The sequence below is a fragment of the Heptranchias perlo genome, chromosome 2 (assembly GCF_035084215.1).
Source record: "Heptranchias perlo isolate sHepPer1 chromosome 2, sHepPer1.hap1, whole genome shotgun sequence".
Lineage (NCBI taxonomy): Eukaryota > Metazoa > Chordata > Chondrichthyes > Hexanchiformes > Hexanchidae > Heptranchias > Heptranchias perlo.
In genome coordinates this window covers 147,318,484-147,338,995 of record NC_090326.1, presented here as the reverse complement: position 1 = coordinate 147,338,995, position 20,512 = coordinate 147,318,484, and the positions used below count along the sequence as shown (strand labels likewise).

The window sequence follows — 20,512 nt, the reverse complement described above, 5'->3', positions numbered from 1 at the left end:
CAGCGGGTACAGGGGGAGCAGCAGGTACGGGGGAGCAGCGGGTACAGGGGGAGCAGCGAGAACAGCGGGAGCAGCGGGTACAGGGGGAGCAGCGAGAACAGGAGGAGCAGCAGGTACGAGGGAGCAGCGGGTACAGGGGGAGCAGCGAGAACAGCGGGAGCAGCGGGTACAGGGGGAGCAGCGGGTACAGGGGGAGCAGCGGGTACAGGGGGAGCAGCGAGAACAGCGGGAGCAGCGGGTACAGGGGGAGCAGCGGGTACAGGGGGAGCAGCGGGTACAGGGGGAGCAGCGGGAACAGGAGCAGGAAGTAAGGGAAAAGTTGGAGAAGTGACCAAAAGCACAGTCAAAGAAATAAACCTTGAAAAGGCTTTTTAGTGAGGGCAGAGAGGTAGAAAAGGAAGGGGTTTAGGGAGCATGGTTGCTGGCATTAGTGGTGGATTGGATGGAGGATATCCAGTCAGAAGAGCGGAGGGAGCATGCTGGCATGTAGGGATGGGAGAGATTGCTATAGGGAGGATGCAGCAAGGCCATGGAAGGATTTCAACATGAGGACAGGGGTTTTGAAGTCAATACTGTGGGGGAAATGGAGGATGGCAGAGCTGATTGATAGGTTTGTAGTACTTTGTGCAGAATAGAATAAGGACCACTAAGGTTGACAAAGAGAGCATTGGAAAAATCATGAAAGAGGGTTTCAGAAGTGGTGGCTGAGATAGAACATAGGCACGTGATCTGATAAACACACTGTTAGTTTAATGTTCTAACTTTGAACTATTCTTTTTTTCTGCTTAACTTTCTATTCCTTCCTCCATTCGGAGAATTTTCTTCTTTGTCTTTCCCCGTTGTTTTTGATCGTTTACTTGGGCATGTTGAGGAAGTCTTTTTTTGAAGCTCTTTTGTGTTGCTGGCATTGTGATGGAGGTTCAGCCTAAGGAATAGAACCTCTTTGTTACCTCTTTAGTCATAATACTGTGGAGCACTGACCCGCCAGCAACATCTGATAGCCACCACAAGTTAACTGGCCTGCAACGCTTTGGTCTGTACCGACTCCAGGAGTAACAAATGGGCTTTTTCCCTGGAGCCTTTGGAATATGGCTGCAATATTATATCCCTGGGTACACAGAGGTTTTACAGAATGCAGATGCTCCCATAGTTGATAAATAGGAGCAAGGTTTATTGAAGGTTCTCAGTCTATTACCAGTTTGCCCAGTCATTTTCACAACTTGTTTCGTTCAGCGCAGATCAGATGTGATTACCAAGCCAAAGAACTAAATGTCCACAACTGTGTTTCCCTACATTACAACAGTGACTACACTTTAAAAGTACTTAGATGGGAGTTAACAACCCTTATGGAAAACTGGTGGCTGGGCAACATCACAGTGAATCTTTTTTGATAGAGTTATTGACTTGGGTTGCTCAGTGTTGCACATAACACACCATTTACCTAACCACTGTCGAATTTTGTCTATATCTATCTACAACGATTCAGTTGCTTGCCTTTCAGAAATTAACCATTTTCTGGTCACTCTGGTGACGACGATAAGGAATAGGGCATGTCCAAGCATTCTTCTTTAAGGGACCCTTTGTTAGACGTTGCAAGGATGATGAGCATTTGATTATCATGACCTGGGGTTCAACAATGCAATGTATTCAGCTCATCAGACACATCACAAGTGGTCAGTTTCTCATTGAGACCATACTGTACCTTTCATGATATACAAATGTTGAGAGCTACTGTTAGTTTTGCACCTGCAGCTATCCCCATTTCAAGAAAAAAGTCTCTTTTTTTTGCCAGTGGTCTGTATACAGTGAAGATAGCTTTTCTTTAAAACACAGTAACAATCCACTTTTACAAGTCACCTGTGTGACATAAGATGGCCAGCTCCCTCCCCTAATCACGGGAAAAAAATTCTGTATTCAACAACTTTCTATTGTGTATTCCTCCATCACACACACATCCCCATCTATTTATAACGCACCACACTACTGCACACAAATCACACTCTCAGAATAAAGAACTTTAATTTATATGGCGCATTTCACAATCTCAGGACGTTCCAAAGCGCTTTACAGCCAATTAAGTACTTTTAAAGTGCAGTTACTGTTGTAATGTAGGGAAACTCGGCAGCCAATTTTGTGCACAGAAGGGTTCCGCAAATAGCAATAAGATGCATGACCAGGTAATCTGTTTGTTAGTGATGTTGCTTGAGGGATAAATATTGGCCAGGACACGGGGAGAAGCCCCTGCCTAGTTAAAATATTACCATGGGATCTTTTACGTCCACCTGAGTGGGCAGACGGGGCCTCGGTTTAACGTCTCATCCGAAAGACAGCGCCTCCGAAAGTTGCAGCACTCCCTCAGTATTGTACCGAGATGTCAGCCTACATTATGTGATCAAGGGCATGATTTTGACCCCGAGCTGGGAAGGGGGCGGTGGGGGGGGGGGTCGAATTGCAGACGGGAAACCCAAAAGTACGGGTTCCCCAGACGTCCTTACGATTTTGACGTAAGGACGTCTTTTATCTTTTTTCTGTCGGTTTGCCATCCAACTGGTCGGCCTGATTGACAGGCTGGTCTCAGTCGGATGGGAGAGCAGCCAGGGAGAGGACATGGAAAGGTAAGTCTTCAGGTAAGTCTTTGATTGTATGGATGGGGGGGGCATGGGTGGGCACGGCATGGAGGGCATGGGTGGGCGCCGATGGGCATGGAGGCACCGATGGACATGGGGTCATGGGGGGAGACAGTCATGGGGGGAGGGATTGGGGGTCATCATGGGAGTCTGTGATCATGGGGGGGGAAAATCGAGGGTCACGTGGGGGTCCGCGATCATTGGGGGGGGAGGGGGCGGAGATCAGGGGTGGGGCCCACGATCGTTGTTGGGGGGGGGGGGGGGGGGGTAGGTCGCTGCAGGTAGGCTTGTTGGGCCTGGGGGAAGCACTCCTGCTCCACGGGCCCACAAGCTGTGCCAGAAAGGCACTTCACTGCAGTTTCGGGCCTTCTCGCCTCCTTTCCCGTGGCGTGAAGGAGAAGGCCCAGGAATCCCGGCCCCCGGCGGTTGAAATTGCAAAAACCTCCAAAAACGGAGGCCTACAGCCTCCTTGTAAGGTTTCAGTGACCAACCTGCCTGCTGGGAGTGGGTTGGTTGCCCACCCCTTATCCTGCCCCAGTGAAAACTGGAAATGGGCGGATTGGAGGCGGGTTGGGGGGGCGGGTCTGAAATTGTTGCAATTTTCAATGCCGGCCTGCCCCAAGTTCCTGGAGTGGGACTTGAACCCACAACGTTCTGACTCAAGAGGCGAGAGTGATACTGTTTCTGACCCTGTATCCTCTCCATCACTTCCACCTCTCTAACATTTTCCCCACCTCCATCCGTGCCACGGCTCATCTGCTGCTAAAACCTCAATTCATGTCTTTGTCACCTCCAGCCTCGACTATTTCAATGCTCTCCTGGCTGCACTCCCTCCACCCTCCACAAACCTCAGCTCCTCCAAAACTCTGCTGCCTGTATCCTATCCCGCTCACCAATCACCCCTGTTCTTGCTGACCTACGCTGGCTCCCAGTCCCCCCAACGCTTCCAATTTAATATTCTCATCCTTGAGTTTAAATCCCTTCACGGCCTCACCTCTCCCTATCTCTGTAACCTCCTCTAGACCTACAATTCCCCCAGAACTCTCTGTTCCTCATGACTCTGGCCTCTTGTGCATTTCCCCCCTATCTTTGCCCCACCATTGTTGGCTGTTCCTTCAGCCATCTAGGTCCTACGCTCTAGATTTCCCTCCCTAAAACCCTCTGCCTCTCCACCTCCCTCTCCGCCTTTCAGACCCTCCTTAAAACCTACCTCTTCGACCAAGCTTTTGTTCACCTCTCCCAATATCGCCTTCTTTGGCTCGATGGCCATTTTTGTTTGATTAAGCTTCTGTGAATCACCTTGGGATATTTTTCTATGTTAAAGGCGCTATATAAATGCAAGTTGTTGCCGTAAGGGACAGAGGAAGTATCACAAAGGCAATGTTAAAGGAAATAAATATCATCATAAAATTACCATTTATAAGGACAGATTCATGTGCGACACTGCTCCATTTTCTTTTTTTATAGCATTTGTACTGGTTTATCTCTGGAAGGAAACAAGTTAAGTAAATCTGCCACCATAAATCAAAGCCACTTCAAGTTGCAATAGCAAAAGTGTAGCCCCCACAGGGCTATAATTCTTCTTAAGATACATTGGAAAACTCTACCCTGCCATAGCTCTGAGGAAACTCAAATCTTATACATTTTCTTGACATTTTTAGCAGCGCTTTCATGAAAATCCTTTAATAAATACACACACCATCTCTACAATACAGATTTGGAAAGTGACAGAAAAATAATCAGCTCAGAATGTAGGCAGTGCACCCTGGTTGGCAATTGACTTAAACTTAATATGGGTCATGTAGACCTGACCGTGTCCATTATATTTGATTTGCTTCATTTGCCAGTTCTCCTCTTGGGTTGTGCCACATCATGCCATGCCAAGTACCATTCTCCAGCCATGAGGGTGATGCTTGGCACTGCATCACACACTACGTGGCTGTCTCATTTGCAATGTTTTCCTTTCCTATTGTGCTTGGAAATTCAGATATTTAATTATTATCATACAGACAACTAGTGGGGCCAAAAGTCCCACTCCCACCATAACTCCACCAGAAGGGCCACAAATTAGGCTGGGACCCAGAAACACCAGGTCCCAGTCTTCTCCAGGAGTTCCTCTTGGGCCTCATTGGAGGCGGGGGCCTAATCAAGGCCAGCGATGTTAAGTGGGGACATGGATAGGAGCAGGTTGCTGCAGGAGTTCATGAGGGCAGTGTCCTAGGCCCAACCATCTTCAGCTGCTTCATTAATGACCTTCCCTCCATCGTAAGGTCAGAAATGGGGATGTTCGCTGATGATTGCAGCATTCAGTTCCATTTGCAACCCCTCAGATAATGAAGCAGTCCGTGCCCACATGCAGCAAGACCTGGACAACATCCAGGCTTGGGCTGATAAGTGGCAAGTAAAATTCGTGCCAGACGAGTGCCAGGCAATGACCATCTCCAACAAGAGAGTGTCTAACCACCTCCCCTTGACATTCAACGGCATTACCATCGCTGAATCCCCCACCATCAACATCCTGGGGGTCATCGTTGACCAGAAACTTAACTGGACCAGCCACATAAATACTGTGGCTCCAGGAGCAGGTCAGAGGCTGGGTATTCTGCGGCGAGTGACTCACCTCTTGACTCCCCAAAGCCTTTCCATTATCTACAAGGCACAAGTCAGGAGTGTGATGGAATACACTCCCCTTGCCTGGATGAGTGCAGCTCCAACAACACTCAAGAAGCTTGACACCATCCAGGACAAAGCAGCCCGCTTGATTGGCACTCCATCCACCACCCTAAACATTCACTCCCTTCACCACCGGCATACAGTGGCTGCAGTGTGTACCATCCACAGGATGCACTGCAGCAACTCGCCAAGCCTTCTTCGACAGCACCTCCCAAACCCGCACATCAACCACTTAGAAGGACAAGGGCAGCAGGCACATGGGAACACCACCACCTGCACGTTCCCCTCCAAGTCACACACCATCCCGACTTGGAAATATATCGCCGTTCCATCATCGTTGCTGGGTCAAAATACTGGAACTCCCTACCTAACAGCACTGTGGGAGAACCTTCACCACACGGACTGCAGCGGTTCAAGAAGGCTGCTCACCACCACCTTCTCAAGGGCAATTAGGGATGGGCAATAAATGCTGACCTTGCCAGTGACGCCCACATCCCATGAACGAATAAAAAAAAAAGGTACTCCCAGGCCTGGAGCTTACACATCCCTGGCCTGGCTGAGCGTCAGCAGGCCGGTACAGCAAGTGGAAGCAGGCTTACCGGCCTGCTGACTGGCAGAAATGGGGCCTACTTGGGCCTCCAGGCCTGGATCATGGCTTATACTCCTGGTTTTGATATCTTTTCACGCAATTTTGATTTATTTTCAGCCTCCTTACAGAAGAGGTTGAGGAGGCACTTCAGACATCTTTTTGTTGGGTGAGCTGCAAATCCTGGACTTGGCAGCCCCCTCTGCGCCACGGTGGGTGCCTGAGATGTGCTCATCCTGGTGCGGGCATCAGCCCAGTTCATTCAAATGATACAACCCCCCTCTGAACCTGCCAGCGGGTGGATTCTGGCATTTCCGCAGCTATCAAAGGCCTGCGGGTCTTGGTCTTAAATATGTTGATTGTAAACAGGTTGACGGCTCTGTTAAAGTAATGGACAAAGGAACTTCAGATGAACACATTAAGCTAATATTGAGAGAACCAAGTTTCAAGGCACTGGACGTTTCCCTGATGATCCACCTGAGATCAATAAATGAGGGAGAACCTTTACCGCACAGACTGCAGCGGTTCAAGAAGGCGGCTCACCACCACCTTCTCAAGGGCAATTAGGGATGGGCAATAAATGCTGGCCTTGCCAGCGACGCCCACATCCCATGAACGAATAAAAAAAAATCATATAGGAATTGCTAGACGAGAAAAGACCAAGGTCTATCTAGTTTGCCTTCTATCATCCTGATACAACGATAATGGAGATGTTTAATCATAGCAATCAATCTCTATCAATTAGCCTGCTATAGGCATGATGCAAGGAAAACCTCAGAAGTGGAGAGCTTTGGGAACCATTGTTCCAAGGTCACCTGTTCCTCCCAAGCATGTTACGCTTACCACATGCTGTGACTCAAATTGCTCATATATTGTATGCCAAAATGTGATTTTCCAAAAGAAATCTATCTAATTTGCATTTGAATGAATCAATACTAACTGTTTCCACCGTCTCCTTAGGGATCATATGGGGATTCCTGGGACGAGACTTCAGCTCACCACACTAGCACGTCAGCTCAATCTTACCTGGCACAACTCTGAACATTGCTAACTGCAACACATATCAATATGCATTGGAAAGCCACTGCACCCCACACAGTCCTGCCTAAAACCCACCTCTGGAAATTACCAGTCTTTATTTTTTTTTAAATCTTACGCCAATCTTGAACAATCTACTGACTTCAGCATTCCTCCAGGAGATTTCAGTGATGCTTGTGAAATGTGGCCCACAAATCATGTCCTAGCAGCTACATGGCAAAAGTGCAGCCACACAGACAAATCTGAGGCAATTTTATGTGGGACAGCGTGAACACTGCAAGCTGATTAGCAAAAAATTCCAACCGTGTCTGTAAATAGGTGACACAATGATGCCATTCGCTCCAGGCTATGTCACTGTTACGAAAATGACCCTGAGCTCTTATAACACTCTTTCTCTCTTTCCCCCCCCCCAAAAAAAAAGTACAACAAAAATAAATCCTTCCTTAAAAGAATTAAGAAAACTGATGCAGGAGAGGGAAGGGTGGCTCAGCGGATTGGTATGGTGTTCTTTCACCTTTGGGATCAGCCCAAACTTGTAGGATGAAACTCTCCTCTGATGACTCGAAGAATCCTACGTGAGGTGGATTTGTGCAGTCTCAATCCACTTCCTGATATATGTGGAGCCACAGCACAAAACTGCTTTCTAGTTTGGCACTAATTTGCAATCTCACTCAAGGAGGTCGCGGGGATGACAGGTGTGGGAGATGGAAGTGTCGCACTGGCTCAGTTGCGATGCTATTCCGAGGTTGGGACTGACGCACAGTTTGAGGCAGACTAGAGTAACTTAACTCTTGGGCTGTCTGTGCTTTACCTGATCTGGGAGCTTTTAATTCTGACACTGGTATTGTCTTGTCCCTGCACTCTTGGAATCCGTCCACCTTGCAACCTCTCTTTCCACCTTCCGAAGCCTTCTCTGAACTTATCTCCTTAACCATCTCCTCTAATTGTTTTATTACAATTCGGTATTGGGTTTTTCCACCCCAGTCCCTTTATCTCCTCCATCAAGGACCCTGGGATGTTTATTTCACTGAAGAAGCTGTAGAATGCTGCTATTGCAACCAGATTTTCCACTATTAATATCTATCGTCTTGATAAGCAAATATTTCACTGAAAAAAAATCCCACAGATACCTTGAGTGTGCTGCTAGCAGAGATGAAACGTCTGGGCTCAGATGCATTTGCATACTTCAGCCTAACAGCCACCGATTTCCCCAGAATCCCTCAGATCATTGACAATTTTGCAACGCACTCTTAGACATCTGTTGTTCTATGCACAGGAAGGGATGTGACACAGACAATGTTTTATATGGTTTCTCTATTAATCAAAAGACCACATCAGTCATTATAGGTTATTAGAGAGAGTTATAGTAAGAGCATATCACAAAGCAATTTTTAAAACTCCATCTGTTAAATCTGGCTTGCTTAACAATTACTACAAATCAATAAGATTTCCATTCTCATTCCAAGTGCATTCTAATCTGCAGCACTGATAATATGTTAGTACCAGTTTGACATTCAATTTATTGCAGATACTTGAGTCCAGAGCAAGGAATTAGCATCTAAACAGCTTTGTAATGAATACTGATAAAGGTCCAAAGGTCTGTGTAGCAGCCTTTCTTCTGTGGAACTGCAGACAAACATTTTATTGTGTTAACTTCAGAAAATTCCGGTCTGTCCAGCTTAAAGGGACGGTGTCACTGAATCGGGGAGTTTTCTGAAGCAGACTCCAAGTTAATTTCCAGTGAAAGTTCTCAAATTTCGTAATAATATATATTTTTAAAATTATTATTGAAACACTCGCAGAGCTCCCACGGCATTGCTCATTGCCCCTTTAATTGAAGTGTCTACAATTTGGCAGTTCAGCAAGAGGACCGGAAAACCAGACAGCTTCAGTTCTCCATTACAGTCCGGTACAGTAAACCAGCTTCATTCACCACAAGGTGGCGTAGAGTATATTCTCGGGCCAGGAATTATTCAAGAAAAAGAACTATTGAGTGTGCATATTACTTAATCTCAAACCTGTGAAATATTGTAATTGTTTCATTTCTCCCCATTCCCTCTCGAAATATAGGGGTCGATTTTAACCCGGAGCAGGTTTCAGGCGGGTAGGACGAAGGGCATGAGCGAAATGCATTCAGACCAAGGGTATTTTAACTCCTGGGCCTCATTTAAATGTTGCCGATCCAGTTTCCGCCCAGAATGGCAGCTTCCAGCAGGTAAAGGTCAGGCAGCCCTTAGCCACCCGCCAGCTTGCCGGGAGAGGGTTTCAGAAGAGTCTCGAGGGAGGGAAGTGGGGGTCCAGGGCAGGGGAGGCCACAACTTTCCTTGTGGGGCCTGGAGCAGCACGCCTGCTCCACTTGGCCCCACAAAGGAAATTAATTCACTCACCTGGAGGGCCTCTTGGTCCTTCCCACCAGCTGCCGACCTGCTTTGGCCCGATGGGAAATCCGTGGCGGCTCCCTCACTCAGACCGCAGTTAAAATGCGATCGGGGGGTCCTACTGACGTACTAGGATCCTGATTTGCATAAAGTAATGAGGTTAAATCGAAAACAGTGGGAAAGGATCGAGTTCCAAATGGATAAGTGACTTGCTCGTTTTTAACTGCCCACCCGCACAATTTCCCGGTCCAGGCGGGTAGGATTAAAAATCGACCCCATAATTTATTTATCAAATTATGAAATTTTTAACGGCCACTTCACTCCTTTTTACTGTGCGTACATGGTTATCATTTTTTTTAAATGATCAGTAGACTGGAGAAAAACCAATGGATTTTCCAAATTATAATCCCTCCGCATTTTATACACATGAACATTGAGCTCTTCTCGTCTTTAGTGATGACACTCACCACTATGCAACATGGTTGGATGGGAATTCTGCTACAGTTGATGAAGATGCAGCTTACTGGATCAAATCATCCTAAACAAATCAATCTTCAAGGCAGCAGCAATTGTGATGAATCTTCATTTTATGAAATAACTTCTTTGTATCAAGTTAAATAGCTTTCCTAATACACCCAAGCACACAAAGATATACACACATAGATATAGGCACACAAACACAGAACACACATATACAGAAAAACAGATGTATAGTCAAACAGATACACAGACGCACACTCATACACCGATAGATATTTTAAAATTAATTCTCGGGATTTGGGTGCTGCTGGCAAGGCCGGCATTTATTGCCCATCTCTAGTTGTCCTTGAGAAGGTGGTGGTGGGCCGTCTTCTTGAACCGCTGCATTCCGTGTGGTGAAGTTACTCCCACGGTGCTGTTAGGTAGGGAGTTCCAGGATTTTGATCCAGCGACAATGGAGGAACGGCGATATATTTCCAAGTCAGGATGGTAAGTGACTTAGAATCATAGATAGGTTATAGAATGGAAGGAGGCCATTCAGCCCAACGAGTCTGTGCCGGCTCTATGCAAGAGCAATCCAGCTAGTCCCACTCCCCCGCACTATCCCCGTAGCCCTGCGAATCTTTTCCTTTCGAGTATTTATCCAGTTCCCTTTTGAAAGCCACGATTGAATCTGCCTCCACCAACCCCTTTGGCAGTGCATTTCAGATCCTAACCACTTGCTGTGCAAAAAAGTTTTTCCTCATGTCACCTTTGGTTCTTTTGCCAATCACTTTAAATCAATGTCCTCTGGTGCTTGACTCTTCCACCAATGGGAACAGTTTCTCTCTCTCTATTCTGTCTAGACTCTTCATGATTTTGAATACCTCTATCAAATCTCCTTGCAACTGTCTCTGTTCCAAGGAGCTCAACCCCAGCTTCTCCAGTCTATCCACATAACTAAAGTCCCTCATCCCTGGAATCATTCTAGTAAATCTTTTCGGCACCCTCTCTAAGGCCTTCACATCTTTCCTAAAGTGCGGTGCCCAGAACTGGACACAATACTCCTGTTGTGGTCGAACCAGTGTTTTGTAAAGGTTCATCATGACTTCCTTGCTTTTGTCCTCCATGCTTCTATTTATAAAGCCCAGGATCCCGTATGCTTGCTTAATTCCTTTCTCAACCTGCCTTGCCACCTTCAACGATTTGTGCACATGTACCCCCAGATCTCTCTGTTCCTGTGCCCCTTTTAGAATTGTGCCCTCTAGCTTATATTGCCTCTCCTCGTTCTTCCTACCGAAATGTATCACTTCACATTTTTCTGTGTTAAATTTCATCTGCCACATGTCCGCCCATTTCACCAGCCTACCTATATCCTCTTGAAGTCTATCACTATCTTCCTCACTGTTCACTACACTTCCAAGTTTTGTGTCATCTGCAAATTTGGAAATTGTGTCCTGTACACCCAAGTCCAAGAAAAGCAGTGGTCCTAGTACCAACCCCTGGGAACACCACTGTACATCTCCCTCCAGTCCGAAAAACAACCGTTCATCACTACTCTCTGCTTCCTGTTACTTAGCCAATTCTGTATCCCTGCTGCTACTGCCCCCTTTATTCCATGGGCTTCAATCTTGATGGCAAGCCTATTATGCGGCACTTTATCAAACGCCTTTTGAAAGTCCATATACACATAAACTGCATTGCCCTCATCGACCCTCTCTGTTATCTCATCAAAAAACTCTTATCAAGTTAGTTAAACATGATTTGCCTTTAACAAATCCGTGCTGACTTCCCCTAATCAATCCACACTTGTCCAAGTGACTGCTAATTCTGTCCCGGATTATTATTTCTAAAAGTTTCCCCACCACTGAGGTTAAACTGACTGGCCTGTAGTTGCTGGGGAGGGAAACATGGAAGTGATGGTGTTCCCATGCACCTGCTGAATATACAGAACACATATGTATATATATATATATATATATATATACATATACACACACAAGCCAGGTTAGCAGCTAAATTTCACAACCGTGCTCCAAATCCCAGACTACTTTTGAGTATTGCCACAGGAGATCCACTAACTATGAAAGCTAGCAATACAAACTAGCTACTTGTACATATCTGTGTGCTGCAGGTTGAAACCTTGTCACATGTCAGTGCAACTAACATTAAAATTTCATATTTAATAAAGATACTGCTTGAGAACAGTACTAACATCTTATTCTTTAAGTCCCTTATGAGGAGATCAATATTTGTTGTGTGTTTAAAATTTTTTTCGAATTATGACAAGGACAAAATAGCCTTGTAGTCATGGGCCATTTCTCCTGAGGTCATATTCATGGTAACTCCCTTTGGGAAAGAATTGCCTAAAATGTGACGTCTTACCAATGCTATGAGTGTTTTATCAGTAAGACACAATGAGCACTATGTGTACAATCTGCTTCAACTCAAGTGATCTTTATTCTGTTGAGGATCCATTATCTTTAATTTGCTGCAAGGTTACTCTGACATTCTTCGTTCAAGGACCAGATTGATCTTAATATCACCTTTTCACTGGATACGGGCTAAGCTTTTCCAAGTCTTTAACACAAGCTTGAGGAGTTGACTTGGCATCATCATTTCCCAATTTGTCCCACTGGTGGTGTCAATGCTGAGGTCTGCTGGCCTAACCTACACCACCTCCCTCTAAGGAGGAAAAAGTTGACCCAAGGGGTAGGGGGAAGGGAGGGACACCAATTTGGAACAAAATTCCAGTGGCCTGAGAGGGCATAAAGTGGGTGCACGGCCTTCCGGGGAGGGGAGCAGAAGTTAGGCAGAACCTGGTTATGAGAGGGAATCGATTATCTTTCCAAAAATGGCCATTTGCTCCCTTAGGATCAATTAAAACTTTACCCCCAATTTCTCTTCGGCCCTTCCCGGGTTTCAGTCTGCAAGCAGAACAGCATGATGCCACTCCAATGTTCCTACTGGTTGTCGGGCGGCTGCCTCTGATGTATACAGACACATGCCCACCAACCTAAGTACTTCAATAACTCTGTCCTTGCAATTTGGGACCGGGCCTGCAGCGATGGATGATGGCAGACTGGATTTATTTTAACCACGTACATAACTGCATTCAGTCAATGCCATGTATGCAGTTCTATGGCTTTAAGTAGCTCACAACTGCTGCCTCAAACCATCCCCTACCAATCTTCCTCTGTAGTTTTCTAGAAGCACAGATTGTTAAGGAACAACATCCGTGACAGTCTTTTGAAGTGTGCAACATTATTAAAATGAATATAAGCATGAAATGAACAGCAGGATACGGCTACTAAAATTGCTGCTCATTGCTGCGCTGTTTATGTAATCAATTTGACACTCTCTCTGTTTGTACTCTTGGCAGTAAGGGCAAATAAATAAATTCATTAATAAAACAGATTTGAAACATTAATATTCATGAAACTGAGGTTTGGGTGATTTTGTTCTATACTTTGAGCATAACATGAAGTAACAGTATCCATCATTCCACATGCAATATTGCGTACAGTGACTGCAATACTAATAGTCTCACCACACAGCAAAGCTCAGCTGACTTAAGTCAATAGAAAGCTCAGAGCGGCTGCTGAGATATTACCAAAAGAGGTTAAAATAAGTGATGATTGTTTGATGACTGTCCCGTGCTGGGAATTATTTCCATCCGCTTAATGTTTAATTCAGGCACTTGAGAAGGCGATTCTGATTATTTTATTATTAATTATTTAAACTGAGTGGAGATTGAACATACGATATAATTAGTTCAAATTTATTCAGATATGAAAAAAAGAGCAGGTACGATGCATTGGGATCAGAAGTTAGAAAAACTGAAAGACTATATAGTGGTCCCAAAGTTACCTCTTCACCGTGCAAATCGGCACATCATTTCTTTTACTAATGAAAAACTGCCAGTGCTGGAAATCTGAAACCAAAGTGAGAAATGCATTTAAGGGGAAGCTAGATAAGCACATGAGGGAGAAAGCAATTGAAGTGTATGCTGATAGGGTTAGATGAAGAGGGGTGGAAGGAGGCTTGTGTGGAGCATAAACGCCGGCATAGACCAGTGGGGCCAAATGGCCTATTTCTGTGCTGTAGAAACAGGAAAGGAAGGGTGAGAGTCTCCCGGTCAAAATCATAGAAACATAGAAAATAGGAGCAAGAGTAGGCCATTCGGCCCTTCGAGCCTGCTCCGCCATTCAATATGATCATGGCTGATCCTCTATCTCAATACCATATTCCTGCTCTCTCCCCATACCCCTTAATGCTTTTTGTGGTCGAGAAATCTATCTAGCTCCTTTTTATATAAATATATTCAGTGACTTGGCCTCCACAGCCTTCTGTGGTAGAGAATTCCACAGGTTCACCACCCTCTGAGTGAAGAAATTTCTCCTCATCTCAGTCCTAAATGTCCTACCCTGTATCCTGAGACTGTGACCCCTCATTCTGGACCCCTCAGCCAGGATAAACATCCTCCCTGCATCCAGTCTGTCTAGCCCTGTCAGAATTTTATATGTGTCAATGAGATCCCCTCTCATTCTTCTAAACTCGTGTGAACACAGGCCGAGTCAACCCAATCTCTCCTCATATGACAGTCCTGCCATCTCAGGAATCAGTCTGGTGAACCTTCGCTGCATTCCCTCTATGGCAAGTATATCCTTTCTTAGGTAAGGAGACCAAAACTGCATACAATACTCCAGGTGTGGTCTCACCAAGGCCCTATATAACCGCAGTAAGACATCCTTGCTCCTGTACTCAAATCCTGTTGCAATGAAGGCCAACATACCATTTGCCTTCCTAACTGCTCGCTGCACCTGCATGTTTGCTTTCAGTGACTGGTGTACAAAGACACCCAGGTCCCTTTGTATATCAACATTCCCCAATCTATCACCATTTAAATAATACTCTGCCTTTCTGTTTTTCCTTCCGAAGTGGATAACTTCACATTTATCCACATTATACTGCATCTACCATGTATTTGCCCACTCACTCAACTTGTCTAAATCGCCTTGAGGTCTCTTTGCATCCTCCTCACAATTCACAATCCCACCTAGTTTTGTGTCGTCTGCAAATTTGGAAATATTACATTTGGTTCCCTCGTCCAAATCATTGATATATATTGTGAATAGCTGGGGCCCAAGCACTGATCCCTGCGGTACCCCACTCGTCACTGCCTGCCACCCGGAAAAAGACCCATTTATTACTACTCTCTGTTTCCTGTCTGTTAACCAATTTTCAATCCATGCCAGTATATTACCACCAATCCCATGTGCTTTAATTTTGCACACTAACCTCTTATGTGGGACTTTATCAAATGCCTTCTGAAAATCCAAATGAACCACACCCACTGGTTATACCTTATCTATTCTACCAGTTACATCCTCAAAAAACTCCAGTAGGTTTGTCAAACATGATTTCCCTTTCATAAATCCATGTTGACTTTGTCTAATCCCGTTGATATTTTCTAAGTGTCCTGTTATCACATCCTTTATAACAGACTCTAGCATTTTCCCTACTACTGATGTTAGGCTAACCGGTCTGTAGTTCCCTGTTTTCTCTCCCCCTCCTTTTTTAAATAGTGGGGTTACATTTTCCACCTCCAATCTGCAGGAACTGTTCCATAATCTATAGAATTTTGGAAGATAACAATTAATGCATCCACTATTTCCATGACTACCTCTTTTAGTACTCTGGGATGCAGATTATCAGGCCCTGGGAACTTATCGGCTTTCAGTCCCATTAAATTCTCCAGCACTATTTTTTTACTAATACTAATTTCCTTTAATTCCTCCTTCTCACTAGTCCCTTGGTTCCCTAGCATTTCTGGGAAGTTATTTGTGTCCTCTTCCGTGAAGACCAGAACCAAAGTATTTGTTTAATTGCTCTGCTATTTCCTTGTTCCCCATTATAAATTCTGACTTTAAGGGACCTACATTTGTCTTCACTAATCTTTTTCTTTTTACATACTTGCAGAAGCTTTTATGGTCCATTTTTATGTTCCTTGCAAGTTTACTCTCATACTCTATTTTTCGCCTCTTAATCAATCTTTTGGTCCTTTTTTGCTGAATTCTAAACTGCTCCCAATCCTCAGGCTTACTACTTTTTCTGGCAACTTTATATGACTCCTCTTTGGATCTAATACTATCCTTAATTTCTTTTGTTAGCCATGGTTGGGCCGTTTTTCCTTCTGTGTTTTTGCACCAGAAAGGAATGTATAATTGTTGCAATTCATGCATTCGTTCCTTAAATGTTAACCATTGCCTATCCACTGTCATGCCTTTTAATGAAGCTTCCCAATCTATCATAGCCAACTCACTCCTCATACCTCCGTAGTTTCCTTCGTTTAGATTTAGGACCCTAGTTTCGGATTGGACTACTTCACTTTCCATCTTAGTGAAGAATTCTATCATGTTATGGTCACTCTTCCATAAAGGACCCCGCAAAACAAGATTATTAATTAACCCCTTCTCATTGCACAATACCCAATCTAGGATAGCCCGTTCCCTGGTTGGCTCCTCAACGTACTGGTCTAAAAAAACCATCTCGTACACATTCCAGGAATTCATCCTCCACAGTATTATTACTAATTTGGTTTGGCTAGTCTATATGTAGATTAAAGTCACCCATGATTACTGTCATACCCTTGTTACATGCATCTCTAATTTCCTGCTTGCTGCCATCCCCTACATTACCGCTACTGTTTGGAGGCCTATAGACAACTCCCACCAGTGTTTTCTGCTCCTTGGTGCTTCTTAACTCTACCCAAAGTGATTCTACATCTTGATTTTCTGAGCCAATATCCTTTCTCACTATTGCTCTGATTTCACCGTTTACTAACAATGCCACCCCACCTCCTTTTCCTTTTTGCCTGTCCTTCCTAAATATCGAATACCCTTGGATATTCAGCTCCCAACCTTGGTCACCCTGCAGCCATGTCTCCGTAATTGCAATTACATCATATCTGTTTACATCTATTTGCGCTGTTAATTCGTCTACCTTATTACGAATGCTTTGTGCATTCAGATACAGTGCCTTTAGATTTGTCTTTTTAACATTTTTAGACATCTTAACATTTTTTTGTACTATGGCCTTATTTGTTGTATTACCATTTTTTCTTACCCGGACCCTATTTGTTAGTGCACTCTTTTGTTTGTACGCTCTGTCCCTTCCTGACACAGTCTGGTTATCCTTACCCCAATCACTTACCAGCACTGCTTCTTTGTCTTTTCTCTTTCGTATTCTAGATTTCTCTCCACCGGGACCCTCCCCCCCTTATTTAGTTTAAAGCCCTATCTACCTCCCTAGTTAGTCGATTCGCTAGAACTCTGGTCCCAGCATGGTTCAGGTGTAGTCCGTCCCAATGGAACAACTCTCTTTCCCCAGTACTGGTGCCAGTGCCCCACGAATCGAAACCCACTTCTCCCACACCAATCTTTGAGCCACGCATTCATCTCTCTGATCTTATTAACCCTATGCCAATTTGCTCGTGGCTCAGGTAATAATCCAGAGATTATTACCTTTGTGGTTCTGCTTTTTAATTTGGTCCCTGGCTGCTCAAACTCTCTCAGCAGAACCTTTTTCTTAGTCCTACCTATGTCATTGGTACCTACGTGGACCACGACAACTGGATCCTCCCCCTCCCACTCCAAGTTCTTCTCCAGTCCGGAGGAGAAGTCCTTAATCCTGGCACTGGGTAGGCAACATAGCCTTCAGGACTCAAAATCACCGGAGTAGAGGCAGCCAGTAGAGCTCAGAGAGAACAGAGGTGATGGGGGTGTGGGAAAGTGCACGTGATAACCTGGACTGTGGCATCGCATTGGAAATGCCAGCAAGGAAAGCAATGAAAAAGTAGGAAGGTGGAAGAAAGTGGTCTTGGTAATGGAAAGGATTTAGGGAGAAAACTCAGTTCAGGCTCAAGCAGTGCATCAACATTCAGCCTCTCTTGGCTCAGCCTGAGAAAACAGCTGCGAGGTTGATAGAGCCAAGGCCAGAGGCAGTAAATAAGTACTGTTGTGAGCTGAAGATGGCTTCGGACTTACCCACAAATTACATTGATTGAAGACTACAAGAGGCTCCTGTGCTGCCATCAATACAGAATAGTATTGAAACAGGATTAACAATGGAAATCAAAATCGGTCGGTTTGTATAATGGCGGCAAGTTGAAAATCGACTCCAGTGTGTCTTAGCCTCGACCTTATTAGGGCATTCCCAACTGCACCCAATTATAATTTTCCACTTCCCACACAATGGAGCCTCTGAGCAAAACTGTCAACTTGTGCCAGCAGTCCATCTGTACAAATGTTCTAAAAGTACAATGTTCTATTTCTTAAATCTCCCACTTGTTTTTTTTGGCAATAAACAAATCATCGCTCTCTTTAATTTATCAACATTAACCACACCTACCGTCTCCCTCAGCAGTCTGTTCAAGGCATTCATCACCCTCTGTACGGAGTCATTTAACTTAAACTGTCTCTTGACCTTTCCCTCATTTAAGCTTGAGTTTGTGCCCCTTGGTTGCAGAGTTTTTGGTTATTCCATATTGTGAGGTGTTTTGAGCCATGAGCTCATTCCCACAGGGTCCTGGTTAAGACTTTCTCAATTGATTTCATACAGGACTCATACAGGCAACCAGAAGAGGGAACATTCATCCCATTAGTGTGGGCTGGATCCAAGGCCAGAGGTAAAAGGAGTTTGAGGTCCCCACTGTGCCACACAGTTCTCCAACATTTGTGTAGACTTAATAGTTCTGATACTTAATGCTTCATAAATCTTGTCCAAGCAGGTGAGATATATTTGTTATCATCAATTTTTATCCTGATATTCCAAGTGCAAAGGGGATGAGCTGGGAGATAGAATCAAGCTTTGGGGCATGAATTTAGCTCGGAGCCGGGAATCTCGTGCGTGCGTGGATACGCGCGTAGGGAACTCAGAAGTCAAATCATCACAACTCAATTTGTGCTTCCGGGTTTCCCGCGCGCCAGGCTACCAGCTGTCGGAAGGGAAAGGAGCCGCGAATCGGAGATGGGGGAGGGAGGCAGAGATTGTGGGCCGTGGAAGAAATAGGACGGGTGGGGGGGTGGAATGTGGATGACACGGGGTGGGCCTTGGAGAAGATTGGGGGGGTGGGTCCACCATTGGGGGTGGGGGGGGTTCCCCCATTTGGGGGTGGGGAATCCACCATGGGGGGGGGGTCCACCATAATGGGGATCCACCATTTGTGGGGGTACACCATGGGGTTAGGGGGTGTCCACCAAGGTGGGGGGGGGGGAATCCACCATGGGGGAGTTCCACCATATGGGGGAAGCTTCTGATACTCGCCTGCTTTCACCTGACGAGAATCAGAAGCGATGCGAAACCCGAACAGGTAAGGTTAGATGTGTGCCTCAACTATCGCAATGAGGTACAATGCCCCTTTAAATATCGACCCACTGGCTTTATGTGGGGATGGGACTTCTGAGTGCATGTAGCGAGCGTGCATCCAAACGCGCCTGAGTTAAACCCGGAAGTGGGCGCATTGGAGCCAGGATGCGGTCCCACTCCAAAAACAAACTATTTTTACGGCCCACCCTCCCTTAACCCACCCGTTCTTGAGGGTTAAAATTACCCCCCTGCAGTCTAGAAAGAAAGCAGTAAATGGAGACCACATCAAGCAAAATAAAATATTAAATGAAAGAGGTAAGATAAATCTTCAAAGTAAGGCAAAAGAGTAGGGCCAGAGGATATTAACCTAAATTAAATTTAAAACAAATACTAGGAAGAACTTGTTCACTCAATGAGAGGTAAATGTCTGGAACAATCGGCTTGGCAGGTTAGTGGAAGGAGAAACACTTAGGGGTCTTCAAAATGCAGTTGGATGCTCGAGGGTACTAGAGGGATGAGCTCGATGGCTGAAAAGATCTTAGTTGTCTCTGGCTTTTCTTAAGTTCTTGCGTTGTTTCATCTTTAATAGAGAAGCCAGTATCTTACACACTCCATTAAATATGCTTTTGAATCGCTTCCAGAAAGAGGAACTCGTTTGCCATTAATTTAAAAACGTAATTAGGAGGCAATGTTTATTTTTGTTTTTCATTAATTACATTGAGTTACATCGAGCCTACAGCACAGGAACAGGCCATTCAGCCCAAATGATCCATGCCGGTGTTTTTGCTCCATACAAGCCTCCTCCAACCCTCTTCATCTAAACCTATTAGCATAACCTCTATTCCTTTCTCCCTCACGCTTATCTAGCTTCCCCTTAAATGCATCTATACCATTTGCCACAACTACTCCTTGTGGTAGCGCATTCCACATTCTTACCACTCTTTGGGTAAAGAAGCTTCTTCTGAATTTCCTATTGGATTTATTAGTGACTTTCTTGTATTTATGACCTCTAGTTTTGGACTCCCCCACAAGTGGAAACATTTTCTCTATGTCTACCCTATCAAACCCTTTCCTTATCTTAAAGACCTCTATCAGCTCAGCCCTCAGCCTTCTCTTTTCTAGAGAAAAGAACCCCAGCCTGTTCAGCCTTTCCTGATAAGTATATCCTCTCACTTCTGGTATCATCCTTGTGAATCTTTTTTGCACCTTCTCCAATGTTGCTGTATTCTTTTTATAATCTGGAAACCAGAACTGTGCACAGTACTCCAAGTGTGGTCTAACCAAGGTTCTATACAACAAGCTTCCTGTAGCATTGATTTACTAAATCACTTAAGTCTAACTCATGGGCTTTCAAATTGGCATCCCTGGACCCTGGAGGGTTC

General features: G+C 45.0%; 1 protein-coding gene and 1 pseudogene across 2 annotated transcripts in view; one reads left to right on the top strand and one right to left on the bottom strand.

Moving 5' to 3' along the window:
• Positions 1–20,512, bottom strand: part of ptprn2 (protein tyrosine phosphatase receptor type N2) — a 924,398-nt gene that overhangs the window by 705,015 nt on the left and 198,871 nt on the right. The window lies entirely within an intron of this gene.
• LOC137300238 (processed variable antigen-like) overlaps positions 1–20,512 on the top strand; it is a 30,469-nt pseudogene that overhangs the window by 7,283 nt on the left and 2,674 nt on the right.